Raw genomic sequence first — 20,848 nt, forward strand, 5'->3', positions numbered from 1 at the left:
CCCGAGACTTGGGAAATGAGGGCCCCTTGCCTAGACTCTGAGACAATATTCAGAAGATATACCTGGGAACCTCAAACAGCTTTGCCTGGGGTACTTCTCAAAATCCTCTGTGGGAGCAGAAAGCCACATTAAATTGAAAATTGGAAGCAGCAAATCCTTTTTTTTCCTCCAAGTCATATTCAAGCCTATTGAGACTTGAGAGTCATGTGGCCATTCATGCACACACTTAATATACACTCCGTCTATTACTGTACTCCTTCTGGGGAACCCATTAGTAGTTGATGGAATAACCCCGTTTGAAGATACTAATCCACAGGTACATAAGATGTGTCAGTGTTGTGTTTAGGAAGGTGCTAGATTACACCCTTATGGAATCCAGAAAGAAGAGGGTAAGGACAAAGAAATGGTTATCACTGTAGTTCTAGCCACACTGAACACTGGGATAGGATGTCCTGAGTGTGCCTGGGTACCAATCTTTAGAGGTTCAGAAACAGCATCTAGAGTGTCCACCATTTTGCGATGTCCCACTCTTCCGATATTTTGGCCTACTGCCTCTTTAAACCATTGTCAAATAGTGGACATTTTCACACCCTAAACCACACCCACACTCCATACCCTAAGTACACCAATGTCCCTTTTCTGGCTAAAGGTCTATAGTTCTGCTTCAATGAATATGGTCACCATAACAAAGTCTTAAAGTCCAAATGTAGGGTTAAATAATGTCCCCTGAATATACCTAAAGACATTATTTTCTTTTATCTGCAAAGATGGCCTCTTTTTTTTCCAGTGCAGTTATTCTTGCTTATGCCTCACCAGCCACATGACTGCCTGTCCTTCTGTCTTCACCTCCTCTCTGAGAGCAAGAGCAACATTTCCAGGTTTATTTTGTTTTGTTTTTGATTTTAAATCTGCTCTCAGGGATGCACTTGCTCTGCTTCTCACACAGCTCAATTAATGCTGCAAACTGGGAAGAGATGATGATGGCCCCTGCTTGATTCAGGAATCTCCCCAGTGAAGTGAGCCCATGTGGTCCAGACCACATGCTGAGAGGGACACTGGACGAAAAGGGATTTGCAGTGTGCCTTCTCATCAGCCCTGGGTCGCTAAATAGGGCAGATTCCTTTCCCCAGAGCCTCCATATGCTCCACTCATATGGATCAATAGAAGCAACATATTGTCTTCACAGAGCTTTAGATCCTTGCCCAGATTGTTTTTCCCCCTAAACGTGGGATGCCCTGAAGCTTCAGCTGCTGCAAAGAATAGGAAAACAGCCACAGTGTTTCGCCACCAGAGTTGGTCCTGCCTCAATAATTTGTGTTCGTAGTGACTCCCAAAGACCCCCTCCTAGAACCTGAAAGCAGAAGAATGGAGCAACACTAGTGCTCAAACACAACCCTAACTTCCAAAGTGCTCTTTTGTAACAAGGCATCAGACCTAAAGTTAGGAGCGCACAGCTGCCCAGGCAGGGTCCGAGCATGGTCCCAACAGGAAGGAATCAACATGCTTGGGCTGGCAGCTGGGTAAACATTTCTGATAAAGCCTCACAGTTGTGATAGAGCCTCGTGTACGCATAGTACAGTTGGACGTGGAGGGAGCTGTTTAAATGTCTGTAAGGAGATTACTTAGTAATCTCAGGACAGACAGAAAACTGGAGCAGATGGAAAGAAAGACAAACAAGGATAGGAGGGGAGGCAGAAGTATAAGCCAGGAAGGAGGATGGGGATTTTGAGCCTGGTGAAGAGTGAGGAGAAAGGTACAGCCCTCTTCTAAACTGTCAAGGGCAGACACAGGGAAGGTTGGTTGGTGATCTTCAAACCAGGGAGAGCAACTAGCACAGGGGTTTCAGCTAAAAATAAAATGTTTTCTGAAAACCCAAAATGGTTCAGACGCAGACACGCTCCTGGGACTATTAGAGTCTTTTGCAAGATCCAAAATTATAACCATGATCCAATCTCAAGTCACAGCCTGTGCACTTAGAAGTGACTCCATCTCCCCTATGCATTCTACCTGCCTCTGTCCACCTGTGAAGGCCAGTCAGTGAACAGAAAACACCAGCAGTTGAAGATGGTCAAAGACTACACATGTGCATAAGCAGTCCTGAGGAGACTGAGTCTCCCTCTTCAACACGATTCCCAATGGAGAAAGAACGTAATTTAAATGTACAGAGAGGTATGGGGAGAGAGAGAGAGAGAGAGAGAGAGAGAGAGAGAGAGAGAGACAGAAAATACATTGTTACTGTACTATTATGGTATTATGGCAAATTCTCTTTATAAACTCTTCCAAATTGTTTCCTAATAGTAATAGCTTATAAAGTAAGTGTGCTATTTTCCTTATTGGGTGAAAATAGATAAAACTGAACATTTTAGTTTCCCTGAAAAGAAGTATCTTAGTTCCACTAAACATGGGGTTATTCAGTTCACAGAGCTCTGTGACTATTTCTTCTTAGCTACCTGGCCACTCAGATGATAGCAGAGACATTTAAAGAGACTCCATCTCTCATCACTGTTGTCTTCCTGCAGGGAGCCACAACTGGGTTGTGGAATGAGCACTGATCTATGAGTTCACCTACCTGCCCCAAGCACTTGGTGTGGCACCTTGGCCAGCATTTCATGCCATTGCCAAAGCTACTGCCAGATCCTTGAGGTTATGGCCATGTGATGCAACTATAATTACCCCACAGAGAAGAATGAACGCCTTCGGATTCCCAGGAAGAGTAGACCCAAACTCACGATACACATTGATCCTACGTTTCCTTAACTCTAAATCAGTTGCAAAGACTTTGATGCCCAGCATTTGATGTGGGACGACATGGTTTCTTGGTTACCCTTTTAACAAGGAGTTGAAATTAAATGGACATCTGTTTCCTATTACTAAAATTCATTTAGATTTTGGTGGTGGTCCTTTGCTGATGACTGGTCATGTTTATACTATATTTGCCTTACTCATTTTTACACACAAGTTAAGAGAACAAAACAGCCTATTATTTATTTATTTATTTATTTATTTATTTATTTATTTTATTTAGCAGATATTTTAAAATGACTAGCAGTAACGAAGAGCTCTTTTCTTTAAATCTACAGTCTTTGTATTATTGGGGTGCTCATAATTAATCATCTCTATTATTTCCCTGCTCCCTTATACAGTGATGCTTTCATTTCCAGCTCACCCAGGAGATCTTTAGGTGTAAAAAATAGTTGTCATGATAATCTAGCGACTCCAGAATCACTGCCTCCTCAGGGCCTCACTACTTGTAAGGCACAGAGAAAAGGATCCGTGAACATCACCAGGAGCACAAGTCTAGACACACACTGTTTCCTGGGAGGCAAGCTACAAGTCTCTACTGGGAAGAATATGTAAAATAAGTTTATATTTACACTAGCGTCCTGTCCTACAGGTCTGGCTAAATGAAAGGCTTTTTGCCAAGATCCAAAATGGCAAGAAAAGGCAGCTCCTGCTCTTGGAGAGGGGCAGTCGCTTGCTCGACTTGGTGAGGTGGGAAGCTAGGCGGATGCTGGGTGGAAATCTGAAGAGTAGACAGGGTTCTTATGTTTTTAATTTTAGCCTGAAACATGCCTTTGTTTTCTGAAATCATTTGCTTAAACTTTCTTCTTAATTGCGTGGTAAGTGGCTGAAGATTCGATGGTGGCAGTGTCACAGTGATTTGTGCCCCACTGTCCTTGTTCCATCTTAGAATAAGGAATGGACAACTGGGCACATGCTATATATGATACTTCCGTAAAATGCTGCAATCATGTGAAATAGTATGAAATGAATTTTCATCTCAGTCTACTCAAACCATATCAGTATGCTTATCCATGTACATCGCACATGCCTTAAAAAAAATAATTTGAGAAACAAAATTTGTACTTTCTGGTATGCTGATGTCCCGGCCTTTATCACATACCTCTTCTGTCTCCTACCCCTTTTGTGCATATTCATTCATTAAATTAAAATCATAGTTTACGAGGGCCACAAGCCTCTTCCAGTCAGAAAAGCACCGGGGTAGCTAGGGCGCAGGGTCGGCTGACACTCGCCAGCTACCCACAACACCCGCCACAGGATCTTAAGACTTCTGGTGAGTGGAACACAGCTTCTGCTCCATCCAATTGCGCGGGACCTGAGACTGCATTAGTTAGGGAAGCAGAAACCGGCCTGAGTAGGGCCACAGGCCTCATCCGGCCGGATCAGCACCGGGGTAGCTAGAGCGCAGGGTCGGCTGACACCCGCCAGCTACCCACGACCCCCGCCACAGGATTTTGAGACTGCTGGTGAGTGGAACACAGCTTCTGCTCCACTCCAATCACTCGGGACCTGAGACTGCTTTGGTTGGGGAGGCAGAAATCCGGCCTGAAGCATCAATTTGAAAAGTATAAACACGAAACAGAAAATACTCGTTCCTCCAGGAAGCCAACATTAGGACTTTAGTGGCTAAAGAACACTGACCTATCAGTCATCAGGCTGAGGCCTTTCTAGTTGGCAAGCAGCCTCATGCCAATCAGAAAGAAAGGCAGGTGAAAGCTAGGAACCATATGGCATGCACTGGACTCTCACCTCCCCCTGTGACAATGTGAAATTGTGAGGTCTATAAATCTCTTCATGTTCCAGGTTCTCTGTTTCCCGAGTGAAGCATACTTGTACCCTACCCCAAGTGTTATGATGAGAATTTGGGAAGAATCTCTTACTTTAAATGCTTAGAGATACAAGAACTGTTTTATATTTTGGATTATATCACAATTTGGAGTATGTATATGCATATATGTGTATGTATATATATATCATACACACACATTTTATATTTGTATAAATATATATATATATATATATATATATATATATAATATGATAATATGTGAAAGACACACAGAGAGAACAGAGCTAAAATGAGACACAGGCATAGATATATAAAGAGAGGGAGGGAGAGAAAGAAGGAGAGAGAGAAAGAGAGAGGGAGAGAGAGAGAGAGAGACAGAGAGACACACACACAGAGAAATATATTGGGGTTGAGGCTGAGGCTCAGGTCTAAACCTCAAATCCATTTGTACTTTTTAGTTACACTTTACATGCATAGATATATAAGTGTATATTATAAATTCAGTGGTTTTGAGTTTCTCACTTGTGGTAGCCTATTGGTATTAAAAATATCCCCAGATTCTGGAGGAGTTTAAATTTTGGATTTTTGGGTCAATGGTACTCAACTTCTGTAGAAAATTTGTGTAACATAGTGCTAAGACTTTAATAACCATTTGGCTCTCTCTCTCTCTCTCTCTCTCTCTCTCTCTCACTCTCTCTCTCTTTCTCTCTCTCTCAAAATTGGGGTGAACACATCTGTTTTAACTATCCACATCCTTCATTTAGATTGCATTATTTTAGGTGGTGGGGAAGACCTGAGCATGGAGAAATGAGAGGAAGCTGATCCAGGATGGGGACAGCAGTGTCTTTTGATCACTTTGAGAGAGCAGTAGTTGCTAAAGTAGACAGCATAGTTGTAGATGGCAGACTTCAAAGTAGAAATCCCAGTGAAGACTGCTAACAAATACATGCCATTAGCCAGCCGAATTAGCATGCTATGCCAACCCTTGAGGACCTTGTTAAAGCTGTCCATAAGAAGACACCAGAAGAGTCTGTTGGACACAACCACAACAGACCAGAGGCAGAGAGAGCAGGAACCAAAGCTTGGGTGAGAAAACAATAAGTATTTAGCTTGTAGATAAGATTTAAGCAAGTTTAATAATTATTTCCAAACATTGGAATTATGTGTATCACAGAGACAAATTATACAACAGGTATTACAATAGGTACAAATTTCAACGAGATGCATTTGAACCTAATAAAGAATAATTTCCAAACAATAAAACCTGTTCAACAACTATATATGTTGCCTGGCCCAGTAGGAAGCAGTCACTGGAAACATTCAACCATGGATGAGATAAAGTAATAGATAGATTTAATTGATTTTTTTAAATTGATCACAGAATCTCATCATATATACTATTTACTAGGACAAACATTCTACAAAGTAACAGAGGTATATTGGGGATTTAAATGTTCTAAAGCCATGCATAAGCTATTATTAATTCTTTTTTAGTGAATAGAAAAGCTGGGCATCAATGTCAGAGTCTCACACATGCCAAGAGAGAGCCACACCAGTTGGCCTCCAAGGAATCATTACTTCAAAGCTGATTGTCCTTGTCCACAGCATTTGAGAGCCTCACACAGCCAGACAAGAGCTCCAGAACAGAGCCACACCCTTCATCCCCCAAGGAAGCATTATTCCAATGTAGATTGTCATGGTCTCGACAATTTGAAGGCTCTATTAAACTCTTGGAGAAGGGATTTTGCTTCTTGCCCTCAATCCCCATGTAAACCTAGACCTGGGATTCATCAAATGCCAAAGCTGTGTAATCTTAAGCACATCCACTGATGAAGTGGGCAGTCCTTCATGCAGTAGAGCTTTCGCTCTTAGACAGCCAGGGGGTATTAGCTCAGATTTTTTTTTTTAGCACTTGTAAAAACAAACAAAAAGTAGAAAATACTTGTTCTATGTAAACCCCTTTCCCCCATGTATGCCTAAAACCTGTCAAAATGTTTGACTGTGGAAGGATTATTGGGGATTCGCGCTTGATGAGACATTTCAGCACGATTTCTCCCATTTCTTCTCACATGAGGCACTCCCCATCGCCTCAGTACCGAGTCTGAGTTCCTCACTTTGTAGGTGGATTTGATTAATATATCTGTCGATCATGTGCAAATTCCTTTGAGATAATGAAAAGTAATGTTCCAGCACTTAGAAAACGATGTCTTTTACCATTCTGATCTCAAGATGTTTATGACAAAATTTCTGTAAAAGTCATCTGGCAAAAAAAGTAGAGAAGAAAAGGTCCCCTTCATCCCCCAGCCCTTTTATTCTCTCTAGGCTGGGAATAGAACTCAGGTCCTTATGCACACTGGACAAGTCCTAAGATACACTACCAGCCAAAGGTACCTAGTTTATAAAGAAACCAAAATTGTTTGACCTAAAGCTGAAATAAATGCTTTTCTTGTTCAAGTTACTATGGTCATGGTGTTTCGTTGCCACAATAGTGGGAACATGTTGAAAAGATCCTAGGGTGCAAAAAAGCACAACAGCATATCGACCCAAAGTCCAAATGTGGTCTTTTCTTGTTGTTTCACATGAAGACCTAGCACGACTGGAATAAGAACAAAACAAGCAGCAAATCCTTCAGGGGTGAGGATGCCAATGAGGGACGCCATTGGTTAAAGAGCTCAGTTAGAAGGAATAAGTTTAGGAAATGCATTGAAAAGAGCTAACTGTAACTAGTATCACAGGGTTATGTACAAGTCTGAAATAAGTCTCTGAGAATTCCATACAATGCAGTTGGGACATATTTGGCCCCCTCAACTCCTTCCCTGTGCACACTGTCAAGGTCCCTGTTCCGTACTTCCCCATCTTGAGATGACTTCTCTTTCGCTTTAATTCTTTCCCCATTGAGTCCAGTTGGTGGGACCCAGCCAGTCTTAGAATTGCAGACCCAATGGCCAGCCTACCAATTGAATCACCAAGAAATGACAAGAGGAGCCTGGCAGTGGTGGTACACTCCTTTAATCTCAGCACTCCAGAGGCAGAGGCAGGTGGATTTCTGAGTCCGAGGCCAGCCTGGTCTACAGAGTGAGTTCCAGGACAGGCAGGGCTACACAGAGAAACCCTGTCTTAAAAAAAAACAGAAAGAAAGAAAGAAAGAAAGAAAGAAAGAAAGAAAGAAAGAAAGAAAGAAAGTGGTAAAAGGTAAGTTATTATAATCTAGTATTTGTTTTCCTTTCTGCAGTGTTTGCTTCTATCAAAACATCATGCTATATAGTTTGTGAATAATTTTTTCAGAAAAATAAACATGCTAATTGAATAAAAATTTTCATTGTTGGTTGGGGAAATTATATTCTGTTATTATAGAAAGAGATATATTGCAATGAATGGGCTTTTTCAGAAGTATTTCTGCTGGTTAGTTGATTTTCAACACTGCAATGGGCCACCCAGATGACAAGAAGTTCCTTATGTATAAGTTAACCATAAACTTTGTCTTACATGATTAAACTTATGATGATGTTTGACCTATGTGCGTCAACACAGATCCTGGCTAAGGCAATCTGTTTATTATCAATAGTTTAGCAATCCTTTAAGAATCCTGGGTGAGGATGCCCTGAATCTGGCTCTCAACATCATGGCTTTTAAGTGGCAAATCTGTACAGTTTCTGTAATGGAGATCCTGTCACTGTCCAGGAATCCTGCTGGGCTCTCTAGCGAAAAGGAGTGATTTTTTTCATTTCTAAAACAGTGTTTTTTATCGCTCCTAAGATCATACAGCACATGTCTGCAGCTGAAATATATTTTACTAGTAAATGAAGGTACCTGAATTTAGAAATCCAAGTCCTTTGTCTGTTGTTTAAAGGACAAGTTTGGTAGAGATGAGAAATTAGCTCCCAAGCTAGCTGTTTAAAGGTTAGAGGAAAAATGCACATCTTAATTCAAAATATGGAGCCTCCTCTTTTGAGCCTTTGCTTAGTTTGGAAAGTGATGGAGAGCATCTTAAACACCAGGGTAGAGCTGTCGCTGTCCTGGAAAATTCATGCAAGAATTTGAAAAGTCTTAGAATTAAAGCATTTACTTTTGCTTTGAAAGGCTCAAAGAGAAGAGATGAGTGGGTTATGACTTACTCTAACAGGGGGTGGGAGAAATTTCCCAGAAGATACTCAACTTTCAAGTCAATTAAGACTTGCAGGTATCAGCTGGGTGGTGGTGGCCAATGCCTTTAATCCTAGCACTCAGGAGGCAGAGGCAGGCAGATTTCTGAGTTCCAGGCCAGCCTGTTCTACAAAGTGAGTTCCAGGACAGCCAGGGCTATACAGAGAAACCCTGTCTCTAAAAAAAACAAAAACAAAACAAAACAAAACAAGACTTGCAGGTATTAATTTGATGTTCATCTCCTGAAATAACAAAGTGGAAGACAGCAGTTTCCACTTGCTGTAGAGTGGCCATGGCCAGCCATGCTGATTCAGAGCTGCCCCTTAGAAATCTGGGAAGAATGAGTGGCTTCCATTTTGGATAAATCTAAGCGTTCTTCCCAGTTTCCTGGGATACAAACTTCAAGCTAAAGCAATAAGTTGGCTAGTGTTGGTTCTCAACTTTTTGTAGACCTCTTTGTCTCTTTTTCTTGTTCTTCCAATTTACTATCAATCATTCTCCACGCTCCCAAATCCTGGGTGGGCTGTCAGAGGGATCAGTGTTATTAGTCTTCAATGGCCTCGCCATTGAGAGTCACTGCTCATAGCAACTCACTCTGAGGATAAACATAATAGAGAGAGGCATGAAGCCTTGATGACAAGGTAAGTCTGTGGGAAACGAGCAGATTCCTTGTTGTAGCTTTAATAAAAGGACAAGGCTCCTTCCTCTATCTGCTGTATAACTTTTTTTACTTTGTACCAAATTGGAAGCCCATTCCTCTGGTGCCAGTCCAATTAATAAGGCTGGAAGTAAGAGAAGTCTTTAGCTAAAGGATACAGTAAACAATATGAGCTTTGAAGTGCTACTTCGAGGATTCCTGTCAAAGGGTTCCTTCAAGCTCTGACCTGAGCAACACTCCTGAGCCTGCTGCACAAGTGGCCTAGAGTAGCTGCTAAGGAAACAGTAAAAGAGAGGCAGAGCTAATTGACTTAGGAGAAGAAAAAAAAAACCTGATTGGAATTTATTAGTTCTGTTTCTAGCCAATTGAAGTGCATGGCTTCAAGCTCATCTTCTGTGAGCATCGCTAAGGAGCTCTGTGTAGAATGTGAGCACATTCTTCAACAGAGAGAAGACGCACACTCTGGAAGGCACCCCATTTGCAAGCACATGGGATGCTTTGCCTTGTAAGGTCCATATTGGAGCTAAGAAAATGACCTTATTTCTTTGCTATTCCACATCTTTCCTAGCTTGGCTACACTGCTTCACATCCCTGTCTTTACTCTTCTTTCAAGGCCTTTCATTTGGAACCCTAGTTCTTGCCACTTGTAACTAGATATCCTTGCACCTCCTCTTATCATGTCTCTGGCTACCTCTCTTCAGCTTCTGGCTTCCTGATGCTCTTTACCTATTCTGATACATACATACACACACACACACACACACACACACACACACACACATATATATATATATATATATATATATTATACATATAGCCAGCTATTTAATATATCGTGTGCCTTTCCATGTAGCTAGCAGTCTCTGACTATCACCCACCCACTCTGAATGTTCACCCTAGAAAAACTGTCTGAGCTACTCCTAGATCTGGTATTCTTCTCCTGAACATCTGCACTGCCCCTGGCCTAACCCTCTGCAAACCCCAGGGTGTTTTGCTGCTATTTTGATTGTAGGTGAGGACAGGGAAAGCCCTCCATTCATTATCAGAACTGCTTTCTCTGCCCTAAGGTAAGAAAGACTCACAAGGGGAATTCCCAGGTAAACTTGTTCTTGTTTAGAGTAGCCAGAGATAGCTATAGACACCTGGCAGGCTGGGTTAATGTGCCAACCAGGAGCCTGGGATTTCCCCAGCTGAGAACAGTAGCCCAGTTGATAAAGGGAAGGTAATTCCTGGGTGTGAGTGACTTGTAGCTTCCAGGTGAATGGTGTTCACCTCTCTTTAGTCATCAACACTTTCTAAGGACCCATGTGGAAATAAGCAGAGGGAGAAAAAGCAATAAAAAACAAAACAAAAGTTTCTCTCTATAACTGACCATCAGTTCTACCAATTATGCTATGCTGTTGTCTAATCCTTGCAATAATAGAAGGAGTTAATGCCACCCTTTTCGATGATTAATGTTGACTGTTCACATAATCTAGAATCACTTAGGGCACACTCCCAACACCATGCTGGGAAATTTCTTGAATGAGTCCATTGAGTTATGGAGACTCATCCTAAAGTGACCATGGACTGGGGTTCTGCACTAAATGAGAGGTGGGGGTAGTAGGGGGGAGAGGGAAGAGAGGAGAGGGGAGAGAGGGAGGGAGAGAGGAATGTGGGCATTCATTTCTCTCTGCTTCCTGACTGTGACTGTATTATTGGGAACAGCTCACTATGGCTTCTGACTCCATGCCATCAGCACCATGATGAACTGTGCTCTCAAACTGAGAGCCAATTAAACTCTACTTCCCTTGAGTTGTTTTTGTCAGGTACTTTTGTCAAGGAAGGAGAGAAGTAACAGGCATGGCATGTTTCAAATGAGAAAAGAAAAAGCAAGACCCTTCCTACAAGTATAAAGAGGAATAGTGAAACTGTCAAGGCCACATTTTTTCCAACCTCCATGTCCAAGTTCTTCCTAAATACCTCATGGTTTAACACTATCCACTCATCTATCAAGTATTCTTAGAGAATAATATAAGCCAGGGTCTCTGTCTCTGCTAAATTAGCTATGAGAAGACCCAGTACCATGAAAACTCACTGTAGAGATATTCATGGTGCGGTGCCATTGTTTGAATGTCCATCACAGAACTGTAGACTTGGACAGTTAGTCCACAATTAATGTGACTGTTTTGGAACGCTTTATTGAACCTTTTGTATGTATGGCTAAGCTGAAGGAAGTGGAGATTCTGGATTCTGGATGTTAAGTTCTGACATGAATACTGTGCAGCCTAGTCTACTGACATGTGAGGAGACCCCACCACATGCTCTTGTCACAAGTGCTGCCTTGGCCATGTGTGGCCCAGTAAGCTGAACTCTACCTTCTCAACCTGTGAGCCCAAATAAATACTCCCATTCTTTGAGTTGCATCAACTCAGGCATTAGTTACAGTGAGGAGATAAGTCAGAAATGCTGGGAGCTCTTTGAAGGCTTCAAAACGTTGTCTCTACAGGGATTTCACGTTATCATTGGAGTAAGGCACCAAGTAGAATAAAATAAATATGTCAACACTTTTATAAGAAGTGATGGCCAAGCCAAAGAAACCAACGGAATGAGTTTGGTTTTTTGTTGTTGTTTTCTTTCTTGGTAGTGGGGGGCTAAAAAGGAAAGGAATTACCTGAAAGACAGTTCTGTGGATGCTAAACACCTCATTTTTATTTTAAATTAAAATCATTCTTCACATAAAACTACATCATCTAACTGACAAAAACTATTCACAATAAAGGAAAGACTTTGATCTGAGCAGGGTATGACATATTTTGTAGAATAATGCTATGTTTGTTCTTAAAAACCTTTTGTTTATAATCTTCTTCATAGTCATAGGCAGGGTAGCAAAGAAAAGGAAAAGAAGGAAATACTAGAAACTCATATACAATTCAAGAATATACACTGCTTTGGTATAAAAAGCATATGGCACCTTGTTTACAGATATGAACTGGCCATAGGTCTATTCTTTACTCTCATGATCCTGAACTCTTTTATTCTGAATTAATAATATAGTTTGGGATTTAGTAATTATTGTTTATATTCTACATATATCTTAAAACTGCCTGACTATATTTTACATTAAAATCAGCAAAGCAGAGACAAAGCATACTTTGTAACATATTGTGAGAAGTAGAAAAGAACTGCTCCGAAATACAACATTCCCACAAGGTAGAGCCAAAGGAAGCAGAATTTATGGAATCTCCTAGAAGGTAAGTGGCCTAGTTTTCTACATAATGGACACACATGAAGGAGGTTTACCAGTTAGCCCAGTTTTTCCTTATCTGCATAAGATCCAAGGATGCTGCAGACAGAATTCCCAGTCAAAACCTCTGCTTGTCTTGCACTCAGCTTGCCAAATGGCGTTGATGTCGTCTATAGATGCTTTGCTTGTCAAGGCCTAAGGTTAGAGTTCTGCAGGCAGTTTTAGCTCCATAATATCCCACAAACATCAAGACAATGCCACTCCACTTGAGGAGTTTGATTTCAATAATTATGTTTTGACCAAAAGGCAGCAGTCAAAAACATATTAAAATAGGAAATTCTTAGTGCTGTGGTGTATTGATGTTCTTAAGATGTCCTGAAGAATACTGTCACTACAATGTGTAAAGAAATATTCTGTGGTGGGCAGACTATTTTACAACATTTCTCTTTATTCAGATTCATTCATTTGCCAAGAATTCTGAGAATATTGTTTTTATATGATATTTTTGTTTAATCCAACTTTGCCAAACCCATTTGATTATATGATCATCTTTCAAGACAACATCTATAAAATTTTAGAGAATATGGTTCAGAAAATACTGGGCAGGGTTATTTTTGCATTTTCTGATAAGGAAGGTGAGATTTGAGGTTGCAAAGGAAAGGCCCATCCAGTCAGAATCTCGAAGGTTAGCATGGCCTGACTGTCACTCAAACTGCTGTGCTCATTCAAAGGTATGTGTGCCCTAATGAGAACAAGGCAGAGACAACATTCCAAATGGTGTTTGCAGTGGTTGTTCCTTGGCAGTATTATAATTCTACTTTTTGTTTTTCAAATTTTCTCCCATCAACCTGTATTGCCCTAGGTATCTGGAAGTTATGAAAGACAGATGTATGAATAGATGAATAGATAATAGATGATAGATAGATAAACAGGTAGATAGATAGATGATAGGCAGATAGATAATAGATAGGCAGTAGACAGATAGACAGTGCATAGATGATGGATGGATGGATAGTCATGGTATCCTTCTTAAATACTAAACTCATGATTTACTGAGAGACCTCACTCCCCATGGTATCTATTTGGTAAAAACCTCTTCACTGTGCCAAGACAATCAGGTGTAGTGAACTGGAAGACCTGGACTTGTGGGTTAGAGTCTCTTTATTGACACATTTCCATTTATGCCTTTTTGGCTTGCTTGTGGATCACTCAGAGTTCCGACCTTTTAATTCCTAAGTGAGTTTTTAAAAGGCTAGGTCCCAGAACTGAGTGTGTAGACAAGGGTCCTGATGCCACTAGAAGGATCTTCAGTGGCCTTGGATGATGAATGTGGCTGTGGAAAGGGTGGCAGAGAGAGGGGAGCCACACAGTACATAAAGACTTAGGCAAATGCCAAGTTGGTGAAATTTTGAATTTACATGTGTTGAGGGAGTACTCTCTTCTAGGAAAATTGAGGCTCAGATAGATTATCCAACTTGACAGTGTCCTAAAAGCTAGGAAATACAGAACCTGGGATGCTTTCCTGCCCTATAGGTTGTACTTGAAAGTGCCCAGTGCCCAGTGCCCAGCTGCCAATTAGTGCCAGTGAGGTCAGTTTGTTCTGGGAGAAAACTTTCTAAATAAATTGGAAATCTGTCTCTCTCCACTAGTTTCCACTAGTTTTGGATTTTCCTTCATAGAATATTTGATTTAGCAATCATTTTAAATTTGTTGTATGTATTAAGAGTAAAGTAGAGAGGGAGGCTAGGACATTATACTCAACTCCCTGTTGTCTTAGGACAGAGAATAAAGTAAAGAAGGAGAAGGAGGTGAGGGGCTGAAGGTCTGAACCTCGGTTCTTTATCACTAGAGGTTTTGAGAAAAGTTCCTTGTTCTGCCTTTGTCTCTGCTTTGTCTTCTGTAGTACAGAGCTTATTGTCCTTATTGTCCTGCCTCTTTCACATTCCTGGTCCTCGCCCAGCCTGAGAAAACTTTGCAAGTTACAAGATAAAGGCAGCCTGGTTTTATTTTTATGCATCTTCTAAACATGTTTAGCTTCTGACTCTCTCTCATGGACCACAAATGCAGGAAACGAAACATTCTTGCAAAGCAGCCCTGCTAGAGTTTTCCTAGAGACTCTCACATAGAGGGATGAGCCACGCTAGACTGAAGAGTCTGTGGGAAAGCGACCACTAAGATTGTCACCCAGGATGACCTAATTTTAAAGACAGGGAAAGGCAGATAGGTCAGCAGTGTGGCTACTGTGTGACCAAGCTTTAGAGGGCCTCCACCCACACTCCACTGAGATTCCATTTGATGGATTGATATAAACTTGGTGGGGAACATGCAGCCATTCACAGTACTCTTCTGAGGTCACTGTTGAAAACATCAGCATCCCCACAGACAATGGGATCACTAGCTAGTTCCCCATTTATACTAAGGAGAAGGCTAGATGTAACACCTTGCTCTCTTCCATTGGCAAGGGAGTCACTGATGCTGGGTATACATGCCACGACTTGAAGACCTAGTCTTCATACTTTAATACTTCATAATTTAATATTTCATTTTGCTTTTTTTTGGGTCTATCTTGTCCTCAAGGGTATGGATGGTGCAAGTTCTGTCTCATGTTTGAAAACCAGAAATAATATATGCCAATTGCCAAAAAAAAAAGGTGGCGTATTAAACTACATGCATTGGCTGAAACAGTTCGTGCAGGCATGCCCATCCTTTTGACTCTACAATAATGGCCCTATCCTCTCTTATGTTCATACTTGAAAACCAGAAAATTGAGTTTAAAAGGAATGTAGAAAAATCATGTTTTAAGTAGGTTAATTATTTTTGGGTTGGAGCCACATTCAGTTCTATCTTGGGTCACATGCAGTCCTCTGAACACATTAGGCATACCTTAACTGGGGAACTGTACCTGTAGCCAGCTGTGCACATACTCATGCATGAGAATGCACTTATACACTCACACTTCTGGAGTGAATGGAAAGGTGTCTGAAGCACACAGCAGGAGCCTTGCCATCCTGATCTACCCTGGTTTTATATGGTTTCATCTTGGGCTTGCAAGCCAGGAATTCTTAGCAGCACCTAAGAGTAGGAGGGCCTGGAAATCCATGAGACTTAGTTGACAGGGACCCCTGACTGCCTTTGAACTGAGAGAACCCCCTCCCCCCCCCCTCCCCATGAGGCCAAGCAAAGTGGCATTTATCACAAGCACGAAGAGGGGAAAGCAGGTGAAAAGATAAACAGACTGCTTGTCACCAGGCAGTGGGAACAGAAATGGTCCCCATTCTCCCTGTCCTGCCTTCAGATGACAGTTGAGCACCAGAGGATTTCCATCAGCCTTTAGGTCTTCTCTGCACTCCCAACAGCTAGATGCAGCTTCCCTCCAGCTGTCAGGCCACAGCACTCCTTTAATGGCCACAATTAGTGCCTTCCTCAACTGGGAGTGCAAATGGTGAATCTGAACCCACTCCTCAAAGAAGCTGCAGCCAAGTGAAAATAGAAAATAGCCAATAGAAAACAAGTGCTCCCACAATCTCCAATTTTATTCCCTATGCAAAGGGGCATAGAAGGAGTGAATCTCCTCTCCTATGATTTCTTCCAATATTTGAAATGATTTGGAAATTCTTCCAAGTTATTCTAAAATGGAGACAATGAAAACCCCTGTACCCCCATTTGCTGGTATTCAAAGCTTAAGGAACTCTTGGTCAGTTCTCCATTCCAGAGCTGTGTGTTTGCTATTGCTTCTCAATGGTGATCTGCCCAGCACTCCAACGTGCCAAGAAGCCTTACTGTTAATCAGAAATGTGTATTTATTAAACGGAGGGCTTTTCTGAACATTAATATAGTGACCAAGTCCTAGCAAACCCACTGTGCTATTACACTGAAGTCCTAGGCACTATATAAAGAGAGGCAACACTGGGTCCAGGATGCTCCAGATTCCATCTCAAAAATAATCTCTCCCAGCTGTGCCTGAGTCCGCACAGAGAAAAGCACATTCAAAGCTCGAAACCTTTGGGTGCAAAAGATTGTCTACAAATGCACATTTAAAGTAAACAGAACCCATCAGGCCCAAGCAGGCGACCAGTGCCTGATTGTCCTAAACACATCACACTGGAATCTGCAATTGGCAAGGTAATTGGCGTTATTACAGCTGATGGGGAATTTCTGATGCCGCCCCAGCTCTCTTTTGAAATAATACTCAGCCATTTAATTTGTCCAGCTCTCGTTCAGCTGATTGCTCTTTTCTGCTGGAGTTATCAAGAATGAAGGCCATTGCCTCTCGAAACATCGGCAGGCTGAGACTCACAGGGGTTTCTTCCTGCACTACCCTCCCCTTTCTTTTTACCTAGCCCTGCCTCAGGCTCCTGTTCACAGATGTCATGATACCAATAACGCAATAAGTTCAAAGTGGAGGAATCCAGCTGATTTAATTGAAAGCTGTGTACCTTGGGTCCCAAGCTCAGAGGTAATTGAAGCTCTGCTCGAAATCATGGCAAAAGGAAAGAATAAGCTCTGGAGAATTATTAGCTAAAAATATGTCCAGCAACAGAGGGCATCTACAGTATAATCCTCAAGCCAGATGGCATTACAGAAATATCAGAATTTGTCCACATACTTTTTTATGTGGGGGAAATCTGTTTTAAACTTCGCTATACAAACAGCCCCTCTTTGAAGAATGGGTCTACAAATAACTCTGGAACATCTTATTGTTTCAATGGAAGCACACAGGTTTTTGTTCACTGTCCCTATTTTGGAATTTCTGTTCTTCCCCAGATTAGGGACAGGCGAGCCAAATTCAGACAGCTGTGTTTTCTCACAATGCCAACCAGGCTGGCAGACACAGACCTCTCTTTGTAGTCTGTGAGCTACTTGCCCTGTTGGTACATGATGGAAGGATGGATGGAGTGGTAGAAACAAGAGCCGTGTGGGCAGCATGGTCTCTTTGGCAGGTACCACTGCAGCTATAGCGCCCATTAAATCCAGAACCCAAGTGTTCTGGAAACACCTCTTGTCTTATTCTGATATATAAGAAACTGATTAAGGGTAACAAAAATCATCACACAAACTCCCACAAGTTCTTGCACCTTAGTGCTCTTCCTCGTTGAAAATTCTAGTCAGTGAACCATGGTATTAATCATTCTTCTGCAGGGCAGGGGTCAAAGAGAATTTATGGAAATAAGTTTAGGAATGCCATTAAAATAAGCCAATGCTCTGCTGGTTGGAAGGCTCCTCATTCATTTAAGATAAATTTTAATATCTTGTAGAGATTTTTCTTCAGTGAGTAATAGCTATAATGCTATAATGCTAATTTTTTGAAAGTGTCTTACATTAGGAGGAAGGAGCACATAGCACTCACATGCACTTGGGGACGCCCTCCCAGGCCAAGTAGCCTTGCCAATCTTAGCTGATATCAGTCAAGCTGTCATACCCCATCCTCTTCTGTGGTCACAGCATCTGCCATTGCTCACTTCAGATGGCAAGTGGCTCTAGGGGCCAAGTGAAAAGGGCTCAGGGGTCACTGCTATTCTTTATTTGTTTTGAGACTATGTGGTTTTGTTTGGGGAGTGGGGTGGAATGCCATACTGGGATCACATGACCTTGGGAACTGCAATTTGTACTCTAACTGTGACATCAGGTATCTGTGACCAATTTTAATTATGTAGAGTTATGAGTAACAAGGATTGCAGTGCATATTTGTGGAGTACGTACGCCATGCTTAACACATTGGACCTTACTCAAAGTAGCCTAGGACAGGTATCCTTCACTGACAAGATCACAGGTCTCATAAAAGTAAGTTAGAACTTTTTTTTTTCTTTTTATGAAGCCATACCACTAGACACAGACAGACATGTGGCTTAAACATACTAGTATGGGTCCAGAACTGGCCTTCTTAACTGCTACTCTACAAAGCAATGGAAAATGTTCTCCTTACTCTTCACACTGGAACTGCAAGGTGAAGGAACACTGTGTGTGTTAGTAAATAAGCACCGGCTTTTACTACTTAGATGTTCACATGTCTCCGTACTGCTTCTGTGCCCTTTGACCTGTGTACCACTGGCTTGAACAGGATGGAAGAAAGGGTCCCATTAGAGGCTCTGGTCCTTAACATGTAGAAAGCTAAGAGATATGAAGGATCTTAGTAAGTGGAAATTAAACAGGAGAGAAGACGGGTGCCATTGTTAGGAAATAGAAGAACTGTGCTGGAGACAGATTGCAGAATGAATGCTGTCTCCAGCCACCAGCAAGAAGATGGCCAAAAGAAGGGATAAACAAGCTACCGCACAAGACTTATCTCCTAGGGGGTCTTCTAAGGCTTTCAAATGTGCCTTTGCTTGGTAGATGATAGGGGAAGGAGATGGAGGGATAAGAAGGTAGGGGTGGAACAAAAAGAGGAGTAGAACTAACTTTAGAGGCAAAATCGTTCCTTGGCCGGAGAAATAACCTTTCCTCGTGAGGTTTAGAGCAATCCTGCTGATGCACTTATGAAGAAACTTCTCAAAGCACTAATGGGGAATTAGCATTTACTCCATGACAGCCTTTCTTAAACCTGCACAATGGAGGAAAGCCATGCATTCTAGTAAACATTCATACAGAAAGGAGGGTGTGTGACTTAGCTACAGTGAGCACAGATGTTTGTGATGTAGAGGCCCCAAGTAAGAAGCACTGAGAAAGAACTTCTAGAAAGTTCCCATGTAGGTTCTTTTTATTATAAGGAAAAGAGAAAGACTAGATCACAAAAACTAAAACACAAGGTCAAGGGAAAGAATCCCAGGATAATTAGATGCAGGAGTCTCAGGGGTTTACAGGACTGATCTTACCTTTTCTCCTTGTTGCTAAGACTTGATGTTTTTGTTTGGAGGAAGAGAAAACTACAGTTAAAAGCACAGAGAGTATTATTCACAGTCAGTCTTCACTGTTAATCTCTCACTTTCTTGCATTTCTGTTCTGAATGTTTGAACTTGATGGTGCATTTGGAGGCCCTACACTTGGGTAGCCTAGCAGAGATAGCCTACATTGATTCCATTGATAAAGTGAAAAGCTCGCTCTCTGAATGCCTAACCCTTTCCTCTTTCATTTCCTACCTGTTGTTTATCAATTTTCCTGAGTGTGAAAGGCTCCACATTTGGTGTAAGTTGGCTCCACCTGCACATGTCTCTCGGGTGGTCAAAACATCTTGGAAGTCAGAAACAAAATATCTACTGAAGTCTAAAGAGATTTAGTATCCCCAGAGAGCATAGTAAGCCTGGAGAATATCCCCCCTTGAAATGCCAGGCTCTCTGGAAAACACCTGGAGAAGTTTTCTCTCCAGGACCAAATGCCAATACTGAAAAAACAAAATCTAGCAGTACAAAAAAAATATAAGCCTATTACATGAAATTCATGATTTTCCATATGAAAAATAGTTATGTTCATGAGAATTTTATTACAGCATATATTTGCATATGAGCAAATACATTTTGTAAGAATGGTCTGTTATGATCACAGGTATCCATATCTGCTAAGAAAATAATTAAAATTTTGGCTGCCTTTGGAATTACAGGGAGAGAGAGCCTTGTTTCGTCTAGCTACTCTAGAGGCGACAAGAAAGACACCTTTCCAGGTGGTGCTATTTCCTCTAGAGGGGTAGCATTATTCATAAAACAAAGATGTAGCTATAGGCTCACAGAATAAAAAGACACCATCCAAATGGTCTCTTTTCATTGAAAGTAGGAAATGATGACAGTAAAAATCAGAACATAGCTTTCCAGTGGTTTGTAGGCAAGCTCTAGATTTATCCTCCAGCCACTATTCTGCCATGAATACTGTGAAATATTAGAAAGTATATATTGCTAAGAAAACCCTCACATTCTTGGGTACCATAAAAATATCAGATTGCTGTAAATGTCTCTAAACTCTTAACTGCTAACTGTTAATTATGTGGACCAATAGCATACACTGTGCTGGTTACTCTAGTGTGATCCCCATGCTTTGAAAAAAAAAAAAAAAAAACAACCAAACAAACAAGCAAACCTCTGAGTCTCCTGAGATCATGACATAACAGCTGAGCTCATGTACAACCAGCCAGATGAAAGGCCTGGAGAATAAAAGCCAAGTGTTTCCAAAGCAACCACCTCAGCCAGGAGGACTCATAGATGCACCTTGCTGCAGCAGGCTGGGGAATAAGGCAGACTACCACACCTATGCATTCCCTCCTCCTTGGGGCAATGTCATAAAGATAGACCCTTTGGATACACTTAGA

The 20,848-nt window shown here is 41.5% G+C and overlaps 1 protein-coding gene across 2 annotated transcripts in view; it reads right to left on the minus strand.

Annotated features, from left to right (window-relative positions):
• The window catches only part of Setbp1 (SET binding protein 1), a 356,483-nt gene that overhangs the window by 142,726 nt on the left and 192,909 nt on the right, over nucleotides 1-20,848 (minus strand). The gene's annotated exons all lie outside the window — the stretch shown is intronic.

The sequence above is a fragment of the Mus caroli genome, unplaced genomic scaffold, assembly GCF_978045245.1.
Source record: "Mus caroli unplaced genomic scaffold, Mus_caroli_1 scaffold_19, whole genome shotgun sequence".
Classification (NCBI taxonomy): Eukaryota; Metazoa; Chordata; class Mammalia; order Rodentia; family Muridae; genus Mus; species Mus caroli.